This window comes from Desmodus rotundus, chromosome 4 (assembly GCF_022682495.2).
Source record: "Desmodus rotundus isolate HL8 chromosome 4, HLdesRot8A.1, whole genome shotgun sequence".
Taxonomy (NCBI): Eukaryota; Metazoa; Chordata; class Mammalia; order Chiroptera; family Phyllostomidae; genus Desmodus; species Desmodus rotundus.
Window position 1 is genome coordinate 24,184,311 of NC_071390.1, and position 12,584 is coordinate 24,196,894.

General features: G+C 42.4%; 1 protein-coding gene across 1 annotated transcript in view; it reads left to right on the forward strand.

The window, feature by feature from the left end:
• Window positions 1-12,584, forward strand: part of CRTAC1 (cartilage acidic protein 1) — a 132,575-nt gene that overhangs the window by 16,853 nt on the left and 103,138 nt on the right. The gene's annotated exons all lie outside the window — the stretch shown is intronic.

Sequence of the window (12,584 nt, forward strand, 5' to 3'; positions counted from 1 at the left end):
ATAGCTTTCACTTCAAAAATCATTTAATCAATAAAAACACTACAGGGAGCTGTCAGTCTTCTTCTGGGAGGCCTGAGCTTTTATGGCAGCCCTGACCGAAGTAAGTGGCAGGTAACATTATTGTAGCAGTTGTGTGTAACAGTAGAAAGCATTGACCTTGGAAGTGGGAGACCTGGTGTTAATTCTCACCATACCATCCCATGGCTGTGAGCCTCGTGCACATGAATTAGCTATGTAGCCCCCACTTTCCTCATCTGTAAAATGGGCATATGGATATCCCCCGCACAGGGCAGTGGTGAGGATCAGTGGTGGTGACGTATTAAAAGGGTACTTTGTAAAGTGCATTTCTTCTTTCATTTGTCCCTTTCTTCTACCCTGTGAAGAGCGGAAGGGACTACCTTCTAGACCTCCTAAAGGTCTACACTAGCACCCTGTCCAACAGAACTTTCTGTTGGATGTAGATGTTCTATGTCGGTGCTGTCCAGCATGGATGGAATCCACTAGCCACCTGCGGCTATTGAGCACTGGAAATGTGGCCGCTGTGACCGAGAAACTGCATTTTTCATTTTATCTCGTTTTAATTATACAGCCACATTTAAATCAGCACAGTTCTGAGTAAAAACTAAAGAGCAGAGTGTGATAGAAAAGGGAAAAATAGAAATGATTCTAATGACCCTTACTGCCTGAGGTGAACTGAGTAGGGTGGAGGCCAAGCAGCTTGTCTCTGGGCCCAGTTCTGTGACTGTGCCGTCAATCTGTGAAGCAGAGAGGGGCGCTCCTGGCCCAGTCCTGCCTCCTGGAGCCACATGCCACTCTGCCAGAGTCTCTGGTGAAAGGGCTCGGATTCATTCGAGATGTTCTGGTTGACCCTGCCTCGTGCTAGGTGACACTACCCTCCCCTGGTAGAGCCTGGGGGCTGACAGAGGACAGAGAACAGTGGGGTGACCATCCATCCCCTCTTCCTGGGACCCCCACAAGTTATTACCGTGATCACATTCTCCTTTCTTCTTGGACAATGGGCTTTAGGCACAGGTGTCCACCTCACCCACCCTTGGAGCACTGGGTTTGCCACTGTACCTGCTGAGTGTGCAGCTTCTTTCTTTCCAAGTGCCGGGCATTCGTTTCACCTTCCTTCTCAGTGAAGTCTTTTGCTCTTCCTCTCAAGAAATTGGCTTTTGTGTCCTGTACGTCAGAAAAGCTAGGCCATCATATGTAATCAGCCTAGAGCAGAGGTATAAACCTTGTCCAGCTTGCTGCTTACTGCGGGTCGTGTAGCCCTTTAAAACCACCCTCTGGAAACAAGAACTAGACCATCCCGGGTCTTGATCCTGGGTCATCTAGAGATCGGGGAAAGATCCCCGTCTCTTCTCCCAGGGCAGGGGTGACCCAGGCAGCTCCTGTCTGAGAAAGCTTGGTTTGCTGAATGTTCTTCTGGATGATGAGACTGCTCACCACAACAAAGAAAAGGAGTTCCACAGAGGACAAGATGGCAAAATTGGGCAGCCTCCCAGCTCCGGGTCAGGCCTTCTTTGTGACTGTTATGAAGCATTGTGAATTCTTAGGGCAACGGAAAGTCACATTCTAATTTAAGTACCAAAATACATTCCAAAGGCAAATATAACTTTTTATTATCTTCAGCTTAAGATGATTTGTCACTGTCTTCTTCTTTGGGCCGGATAACCAGGGGCTGACTACACAGACGTATTTAAATCAGGACCTTGGGAGGTCATTCGGCCCGCCCCTAGCCTTCCAGGAAGGCCACACCCACAGGTTTTGGAGGCCCCACTTGTTCAGAGCCGTCAGTGAGAGTGTGCGCAGGCTCTGTGTCATCCAGCTCAATTACTTGTCAAGACTCCATTTGGCTGATCCAGATCCCTCGTCGTAGGGCTTACTTAGCCAGTTCTTTTAACTTCAGTTTTGCTGTTGCCTTTGAAGATAGAAACCAGGGGTCACCAGCCTTTCAAATAGTGGTGGCTAGGATCTGCCCTGCCTTCCATTCCCTGCGGACTCCCCGGCAACATTTCTGACTGTGACTTTCATTCCATTTCATCTACCCCGCACCCATATTATACTCTGTTTCTTCTGTTTGGTTATAGACTCTCTGTTCAAGAATCATGTAGCAGGACTTGAAATTTTAAAAAGAATTGAATGTGAATGGTTTTACCTGGGGCACCTGTAGTCCAGCTCAATAGAGGCCCACGCTCTATTATTTTATAGACCTTTCCATTAGCTGGCCCCAGAAGGCATTTACATCTTCCTCCTGGGATAATGTCCAGCTCTTCAGTTTATAAGGTGCCTGCACCTGAACTTGTCTGGGATTTGTTGACCTTGTAGTGTGTCTGACTCAAGCCCTGTTGCTTTGAGTATTTACTCTTTGAATAGGTTTGTTTTGTTTTGCTTTTTCGGTATCCTCGTTCTGGGTATTGACGGCATTGATTCTGAGCATGTTGTGGGTGAGTTTGTATTGTGTTTCTGATTCTTGAGTTAATTGTGATGGAAGGCGTGTGCGTGCATCTGACTCTGGGAGGAGCAGAAAACGACCGCCCTTTGTTCTGCGGGGATGGGGGAGGGGAGGGGCCAGCTCCTCGCCTCTGCCCCAGCTGGGCGAGTGCCTCCGCAAGTGGAGGGCTTATCTGTTGACCAGCGGGTGCGTGATTGCGGTCTGCTCACAGTCACCCCCCTGCAGGGTGAGGGGAGGATTTGATCACCCCCAGAGAAGCGTGCACACGCACGGACCATTGAGGGTCTCCCCGACTGGTTCTCTGGGTAAATAGAAAGTCCAGTGGCTACCTCTCTTCTCAGTGGAACTAAACACCCAATCTGAAGTCTCACATAGTCTGTGAAGGAATTCCTCTTGCTGTCGATCTTGCACAGTTCCCTGTAGAGCATCTTTTGTTTCCTGGGATATCCCTGGAGGTCTGAGATAACCCCTCTACCCCATCCATTTCCAACAGGAGTTCTGCTCAAATGGTAAAGTTTAAATCTCAGTTTACATCAGTTTTTCCACACAAAGGGCATTCATTTGATAAAATCTTAATGCATTCTTCACACTTGGAAGGATTTCATTTAAAGGGATGCTACGTATCATAAAGCCTTGCTTTATTTATTTTTTCTTAATTTTTCCACTGTCAGAAAACTTTTTTAATTTACTGAAGTTAATTGAATTATTTAAAAGGCAAACTGTACTCATTTGCCAGATTAATCATAATTACAGAGGAGACTTTCTTGCCATTATAAATAATAAAAACAATGATAAAGAATAAGATATTCGCCTACGATATAACCAAAGCCACATTTATGTGTTTCATTATAAGTGCACATGAGATGCATGAAACATAGGTGAATATAATGCATGTAGTTTACGTAGACGTAATAGACATCCCGTCCACATAAGTGTATTCAGATATGTGTAGCACACATAAATATGTGTTCACATATACACACACACTTTGTAACGAAATAGGAGAAATACTTTTGAATTTTCAGTCCCAACCTCTGCTTTGTGAAGTATAACATTTTAATAGATTTGATCATCAGTTTCTACATCCTAAGATGTTATATGATTTCATTCCGTTTCTCTTTCTTTTTTCATTTAAAATATATTTTACATTTTGATAACATTTAAATAACATTTTATTACCAAAAAAATCACACAGTAAAAATTCATCTTTACCAACCTCCCCCCCTACTCCAAGCCCATCCCTGTCCTCTTCCAGAGTAACAATTGTTTTCGGTTTGGTGTTTATACTTCTAGAAATTTCTATGTAACATGTATATTTATAAAAAATATAATAATTTTCGGAAGATACATCAAACTGATACATATTGTTCCAAACTTGCTTTTTTTACTGTATAGTATGTTCACGGTTTGAACACATAGGTCTAGCTTATTTTTTTAAGTTGCTTTGTGGGAACGCACCACATTTGTTTTGCCACTCCTCGGGTGACATTTAAGCTGTCTCTGGTCTGTGGCCACTGCAAACAACGCTGTACATCCCTCCTTATTCACATATGCAGATTTTCCTCTGGGATCGATACCAACAAGCGGAAAATGCTGGGAATGATACGTTCATTTCAAATCTTAAATATACGGCCAAACTGTTTCCAGTCTTAATCTTTTTCTATTTAGCCATAGTCTAGAAATAAAAGGTGAGCCTTGGGGTTACTGAATGCAACAGTTGCTTGAGCACCTACTATGTGTACAGCCATATATGCTCCAGGGTCTGGAGCATATGTGGCCTTTGTCAGTTTAGGGTCTTTATCAGTTTAGATCCAATAGTTCAGGAAGGTGGGGGGAGGGGGGAGCCCATTCTGTATCTGCAAGAGAAGCCGCTTCTGTTAACTGGATTGAGGAACTTCAGTACTTTCTAATTCAAACCTCTAGAAGGACCTCCTCTAAAACTTCCCATGGCAAAAATATATTTCTTAAATGGTTCAACTTTAACCCTGCAATTCATTGTCATTGGTGTCATGGAAGAATGCTTCGGGAGCAGGGGTGCCGGCTCATCTGCTCTGCTTAGGCATGATTTTGAATCCTAATAAGACAGAAGTTGGAGCAGGAGCCAGGGCTTTTTAACCCGTTCTGAAACCTTTCTGAAAAGGTTACTCAGCAGTGCATAGCAGGTTCTCCACCCTTTCCCCAGCCCTGGGCAACCATAAGCAATGGGCAAAAATTCTGTCCTCCTCACCCCAAGCCACAGACAGCGCAAAGGTCTGAGGCCCCTGTGTGATTACCCTGGCCACACGCGCACCCAGCGCAAGGCGTGCTAGTCAGAATGTCAGCCTTCCGAAGGTGCCACGGCCTAATCCCCAGAACCAATGAATATGTTATCTGACCTGGCAAAAGAGACATTGTAGACGTGATTGAATGAAGGGCCTCGAAATGGGGAGATTACCCTGGCTTATCCCAGTGGGATCAATCATCCGGTCCTTAAAAGTGGAAAAGGGGAAGCATAAATGAGGTCACAGTGATGCAATGTGAGGAAGACTCAACCCGCCCTTCCCGGCTTTGAAGAGGGAAGGAGGGGCCAAAGCCAGGGATGTGGGTGACCTCTGGAAGCTGGAAAAGGTAAGGAAGCAGATTTACTCCTACGGCCTCGAGACTCTAGACCACAGTACAGTTCTGTCAACAGATGTGCTCGATCCCAGCACAGTGAGACCAAGGTTGGCCTTCTAATACACAGAACTGTAAAATAATCAATTTGTAACAATTTATGCCACGACATCTGTGGTAATTTGTTACAGCAGCAATAGGAAACTAATATAGTAGGTAAAGGTTGGGTGCTTGGTGTCATTTTTCAGAGAGGTGGTGGTCATTACCTCAGAGAACTCCAATAGTATTATTTTATTAACTTCACAGCAGTAAAATAAATAAACCACCCACAGCATAATATTTAAAGTAATATGTTTAAAATAAATAGGCCATAAATATTGTTTTTAATCAGTGACAATCCCCTGTCTTAGGAACATGTGCAATTTTGGAAAGGATTCCTAAAATCACACTCTGTTCCCTGGTGACCACTCTTGTTAATTCACCCTGTAGCTCACTGTTGGACACCCGATGCTGGGGGTGCTTGGAGGTGGGGAGAGCGATGCAGAGCTTTGAAAGATCTCGTTGCCCTTGGTGGGAAAACACACACAGGTTGATGGGGATGGGCGGCGAGTCCTTTCTGGATGAAAACCTCGAGGACGGCCTTGGAGGGACAGGCAGCACACAGGTCTGTTTAACGAGGGGCAGAGGTCTCTCTCCAGGCCGAGGAGACCTTCAGGCTTACTTGGATTTTGTTGTTTGTTTTTAAGTTAATTTTAAATTTTACCAAAAAAGTAATTTTCACAAAGTAGTGAAGAATATTTATAAAAAAGCCATTCCAAAATAGTAATATAGTCAAGGCTAAAATTGCCTCTGCTGAAAGCGGCGAAGCTGCTTATAGTAGTCTGAATTTGTCATCCATTCAGAAAGCGGATGTAGGCCCTGTCTCCAGTCACTTTCCTTTAACTCTCTCTTGTACCCATTTTTGTTTTTCAAGTGGCAGGCTGGCCTCATGGCCTTCCCTGTCCCCTGTGTCTCCCTACAGGCTCCCAAAGAAGGCTCAGGCACACAGCTGACCGGAGCCTAGGCCGACCCTCTGCACCCTTACAGCTTTACAGGCCACGGGCCTTCTCCCCACTGCCCTCCTCCTTCCTTCCCATCTCTCCAGCCCCCTCTCCCCTGCAAGCACACCTCACAGTTCTTTTTGGAACACGTGCCATTTCCACTCCCAGGATCACTTCTGCTCCAGGGGAGCCGATCTGACCTCTGCCTCCCTCTCTTGCCTTTTTCCTCACATACCCCTTCTTTCCGGTCTCCTACTGACCTGGTGAGTCACTTTCTTTCTAAAATGCTTTGGTTACACCTCAATTTTTCCTCCCAGGAAGAGGTTACTTTTGCGGTGCAGGTATTTAGGAAAACAGGCAAGGATATGAAGAAGCTATAGCAAACCTTCCCCACTTCAGATGTTTACTATGCATTTCCCGTGTTCCCGTTTACAGACTAAAGTTACAAAGGGGCGGAGGGCAGAAGAACGTACTTCCTGTGTCTTATTAACATCTCATTTTAAACCATCACAGCAGCCTATATGGATGCAGCATTTAATTGAATCTAAGTCATACATTTCTTTTCACATTTGTAACATCACTAAAACTGGGATGTGACCTACAATAGGCAGCTTGCATTTAATTCAGTTTTTTCCCCCCTGGGGGTATGAAAAGTAATGGTGGGTCTCATCACTGATGACACCTTAGATTTGATGGAAGCACTGTAGACAGCATTGTCCCCATTTTGCAGCTGAGGAGACTGAGGCCCAGAAATCTGCCGAGGGTCATAGAGATGGTGAACGGTTATTATATATATGCGCACTGCGTTGGTTAATTGTGTTGTTCCGGTTATAATCTGTATTAATATTTTTCCTCCTATAAATAACTGAGAGACTTGTGTTGAAATACACTACTATGATAGTCTATTCTTGCTCTTTACAAAAAAGTTGGTTGAGGGGCCTTTTTAGGGGGTGGGGGAAGATTCTTGTTTTCTAAATCCCACGTTTTGCCTCTACTGATTTAGGATTTATGCCCACGACTTCTGTTCTTTCAGTGGTTTCCTTTGAAATTTTATGATACATTTTTAACTCAATAAACTCTAAAATTATCTTAACCCCCTTCTGTAACAATACAAGGACTTTGGTGCACTTGAACTCTGAACACCTCTCCCTGGCCCACATGAGCATTCTGTCACCGCCCTGTGTTAGTCCTGTCCGGTATTATTACTATCATCGTTGTTATCTACAGACAGGGTGCTTTTTTTCTTAGAGATTTTTATTTATTTTTTAGAGAGAGGGGAAGGGGGGAGAAAAAGAGGGAGAGAAACATTGATGTGCAAGAGAAACATTCATTGGTTGCCTCTCGAACACCTTCAGCTGGGGACCTGGCCCGCAACCCAGGCGTGTGCCCCGACTAGGAACCAGACTGGAGACCTTTCGGTTTACAGTCCAACGCTCAACCCACTGAGCCACACCAGCCAGGTCTAAAGACCATGTTTTTTTATGCACATCCATTGTTACCATTTTACTTGCTCATTTTCCCTCCTTGTATTTCATAAAGGCCTTCTGTGATTATGTTTCTTCTTCCTGATATGCCTCCTTTAGGTATTCCTTTACTGAATGTCAGATGCTAATAAACTCAGTTTTTTTAATCTAAAATATATTTATTGTATTTCTTTTCTTGAAAGAGAAATTTTCTGAATGTGAAATTTTAGATTGACAGGTATTATTCCACTGTCTTCTGGCTGCCATTTGTTGCTGAGATGTCTCATTAGTAATGTCATTCCTCTGTAGGTGATCCGTCTCTTGTCTCTTTGCCATCTTTTGGATTTTTCAGTTTTACTACTGTATGTATATATATGGATCTCTTTATAAAATCTAGCTTGTTCTTCCTGAATCTGCCCAGTCATGTCTCTCATCAATTCTGAATAGTTCTCAGCCATCATTTTTTTTTTAATCTGTCCTCCATTCTCTCTGCTCTCTCTTCTTCTAGGACTTCACTCAGAGATGTCAGGTTTTCTCATTCCAACCTCCAAATCTCTTATCCTTTCTCATGTTATTTAATCCCCTGTCTTGCTGTGATGCTGAATTTTGGGTAACTTTCCAGGTGTATCTTCCAGTTCACTAATCCTTTCTTTAGTTGCATCTAAACTGTTGAGTTTCAATTTCAAAAACTGGGTTTTTTTTTTATTTCTAGGAGTTTCATGGGGTTCTTTTTCAAACTTCCCTAATCATTTCTGATAGTGTCTTACTGCTTGCTCATTTTTGTGGCTTCATCCTTTGTTTCTTTAAATATTTCATACATAGATATAGTTTGTATTTAACAGTTCTAATATCTGCAGTCCTTGGTGTTTAAATGTGTTTTTGCTTCTTTTTCTGCACTTATGTGGGATGTCTTGCTTCCTTATTATATTTGCTTGATCTTACAATATGGAAAATTCAGTGGTCCTAAATTGGAGACACTTTTCACCAGAGAGGATTTGTACCCGTCGATCTGAGGGTCCAGGGGTCCGGCTGACCTGGGAACACTCTAGCTCTCTCCTATAGCTATACAAGGTCATGGACAACAACCTAGTATCATTTAACATGCCCTAGCATTGTGGTCACTCTATATGCTAGCCATGTGTGGGCAGTGGAAAGATGAGCAGGGCAATAAGGATTCTCCCTGGTTGGGAGCTATGCTGGAGAACAGGATTGTATTGGTGGGCTTGTGACAGAGGATAGGGTAGCAGAATTTTCTCTTTGGGTCTCCATAGCACTTCTTTCCTTCTTTGGAGAACTATTCTAATCACAAGATCCTATGGGGCTGTCAGTCAAAGTACCCCTTTGGCCACTAGGGATTAGTCTGAGAATTTTGTAAGCTAAGACTGTCCAATTAGTGTCTTGATCTGAGATTTTCCATCCTGATTTAAAAAGAAAAGCTCCACCTTTGATCTTAAATCATCAACTGTAAGGATCTATCACAAGACTACCATGGGTATATCCATGACCTCTGACCCATGAAGGAACCTGAGGGAAAGGAAATGACACCCATGAAGAAGAGGAGAGAATCCTGAAGGCATCAAGGCCATGGTTCCCGACCCCCAGGTTCCAAGACTTACAGGTCTCCTGTAGCTCTCCTTCAGTTCTGGGAACACTTTACATACTTCAAACAGTCCTCCCATCCCCTCTTTTTTTGTAGAGCTACTTTTCCTGTCTAACACCCAACCTAATAACTTATAAATTTAGACAAGGGCAGCCCCTTTGCAAACCAGAGCATAACTCTACCCAGCCCCAAAGAAGATCCAGTGGCTGTCTAGTTAGAGGAAAGATTCATAAGATTACATAAGAGCAGTTGATGATCTGTGTTCTATGTTAATCTATGTTTCTGAAGGAGTTTTGCTAGCTAGAGCCTATTGAAAAACAAATTCAAGCCAAAAAACAATCCCCATGTTATTTAATTAAACAGTAAACATCCTATATATACACATTGACCAAGAATTCTTTTAAAAAATTTCCCTCTCACATTAGCTTGCAGCCTTCCAAAGGCAAGAACTTTCTCCTCCTCTGTGCACACAGTCAATATTCAATAAATGAATGAAATTAAATAGGCAGGGGTCTTATAGATGGATGGAGGATCTTAGGTTAATTTAAAAAATTAAACACTGGCTATACTCAGAAGTGATTGTTTCAAGAATCTTAGCCTTGAGAGCAGCATCAATCAATTCAATAAACAAATCCTAATTGCCTACCTGCATGTGCATAGCTATTTGGCCGATACAAGAACACATTCCTTTCCTTCAAACCATCTTAGTCATACGAGAGATAAGACATATGTGGAAGTAACAAAGCAGAATGTCATATGAGCTATTGAGGAGATACTCACTTCACAGTCAGCACACTTATCAGGTTCGTTACCCAGTGACTATTCCAATTTCTTATAAACACTGCATTTCATCTGAGAGTGTGGCAATAGGCTTTTTTTCTTCTTGTATGGAATTTCTCTACGAGGTCACAGGTTTGATCTTCTCTTGCTTAATACAGCCATGGCCCCTGTGTTTGTTTCCCTTTCATTAAACCACAATAATTGTTTGTTGGCTGAGTAGTCCCAAGAAACTGACATCATCGAGCCTCCAGTCCTGGTTCTTCCTGGTTCCTGTCTAACACCTCTGAGAGGCAGCAAATTCTCCAAAATGCACCAGTAGCCAGCTGTACAAATGCCAGCCTTTTTAAAACATACACTTTTCCATCAGTTACTGTTGTTCATATCCTTCCCTCCAAGCTAAAGCAAAGTATGGAAAAAGAATGGCGCAGAAGAAAGCTAGATATTTCCCCCAACCTCCTTCAGATAAGACAAGCCATAATTCTAGTCACTGCAGTATCTTTGCAAGTTGCTTCCCTATTCTAGGAAGGTACAGCTGCACCAGCTTAAAACAGTGGCTGCATTCCTTCAATTCCCATCAGCCACTGCTCCATCCTGCCAGCCTGGGAGGGCTTATTAATGACAGTTCAGCACCTGATTCCTGGACAGCACCAGAGCTATGGACCATGTCCAGAGGCTGACCCCTATCCTTCCCCCATTGCATATCTATATGCAAGCCATTTTGTTTCCACAAATTAGGAAAACTTTGAAAAGCATGGCAAGTATCATTATAAAAGTTTCCTTTACAGAGAAGTCATTAATTTCAAAAGCAAGAGCTAGTGGCATAACAGATATCTCCAGGTTTCCAAGGATGCATCTAAACTCTAAGTCAATCTTTTGAACATACCTAACATTTCATGGGAAAATAAATCTTTAATTTAAAAACTAGGAAGTGAAGAAAAGGAAAAGTTCCTTCTTGGTTCAAAAATCTTGAGAGCTAAAGAAATTTTCAGGGACACTGGTAACTTTCTGATGTCTATTAAGGAATAATACTTGCTAGGTTGTGGTGAAGACAAATGAGATAAGGCATGTAAATTGCTTGTCAGAGCACATGACACATACTAAACGCTCGATTGTTAGTGTGTTGAGGGTGATTGTGTTTATTTAATGCCTAATGTAACACTGACAATTTACCTAGACCAACCCTCATCTTAGAAACTCCAGGGCCTCTCTATCCTTTTTTCCATCAATGAAATAACAGGGCACTGCGGAACACTTTTTGTTTTTAATTAGAATTATATGTCCTCTGTTGTTAATTTTAACACAGTCATTGAAACATTCTTACATTGTATTGTCTGCAGACTTGTAGTTGTCTTGTATTTTACCTAGTTTCCTATAAATCAATGTCCCACCTAGAAAGAAGTTTACTTACCCCTATTATATTAGTCAGCTCTCATTCATTCATTCTACAGTTTTTATTAAGCTACCATTGTGCCAGGCACCTTGCTGAGCACTGGAGGTTGGTGGTGAAGAAGGGCAACTCCTGCCTTCACAGAGCTCAGAGAGAATCAATATGCCTGATGAATTAAAGAAAGTCATATTTGGGGAAAGAATTTCAACTTCCTCCAACCCAATCTTTTTTTCGGAATTCAGAATTTGTAACCCACTATCCATTCTTGCTGAAAGATGCTAGTGAGAAATGGAATGATTAAAAAAATGAGATAGAAAAGAGAAGGACATGACTGGGGCAGCCCATGAATTAATCAGCCCCTGAATAATCAAGAGGTGATATATAAAATGTAAGTACTATAGTTCATGCCTCCTTAAATAATTAAACCTATTAAAGGAGGGACAAAAAGACCACATTTCTGGAGAAATTAGTAGCCTTAAGGCAGAGGGTGAGCAAAAAAAGAGCTCTATAATAGCATGGATAAGTCTTTTCTATATTATAATAAACCAAGCAGGTAGCAGTAAGAGGGATGGCTGTATGGATTCTCCCATATATTTTAAAGTAGTAGGTGCCAAACGAGAGATCACAGAGTTATTACAAGGCATCTGAGAATTCATCTGTGCATGGGCATTTTATCAATAGGCAGTAAAGCATAGCTGCTATTAGATGGACATTTTTAACATTAAAAAGGTATCTTCATACTTGAAAAGAGTTGAAAATTATGGTCTTAAAATATGTGTTCATTTACTGTTGAAAAAATGGGGTTAAAAGGAGCCAGGGAAAGATCATTGAAAGGAGAAGAGAGAGTGAGAGACTTCAGACAAGAGATGGAGAAAGGGTGAGAGAACAGGAGAGTGGGAGAAGAAAGAGAAGGGAGGAAAATTATATGGGAAATGGGAGGGAAATTATGCAGTCATGCAACCCTGCATTGAAACCCCAGCTCCTTTTCTTCCCAGCCGTGGGACCTTAGAACAAGTTGTCGAACTTCTCTGAGTTTTGGTTTCCTCATCTCTAGAGACCATAATAACAGTAAGCTACTTCACAGCCCAGTGGTAGCAGTTAGGCAAAATAATAACACAGAATGCTCGGTCCTGCGTCTGACACATGGAAAGTACTCCAATTTTAGCTACCACGATGATCAACATCGTTTCTTACTTTCCCACTTTACCTCTACCCATGAGATCTTTCAGTCTTACCTGTCAGCAAATACCTGAGTGCTGCT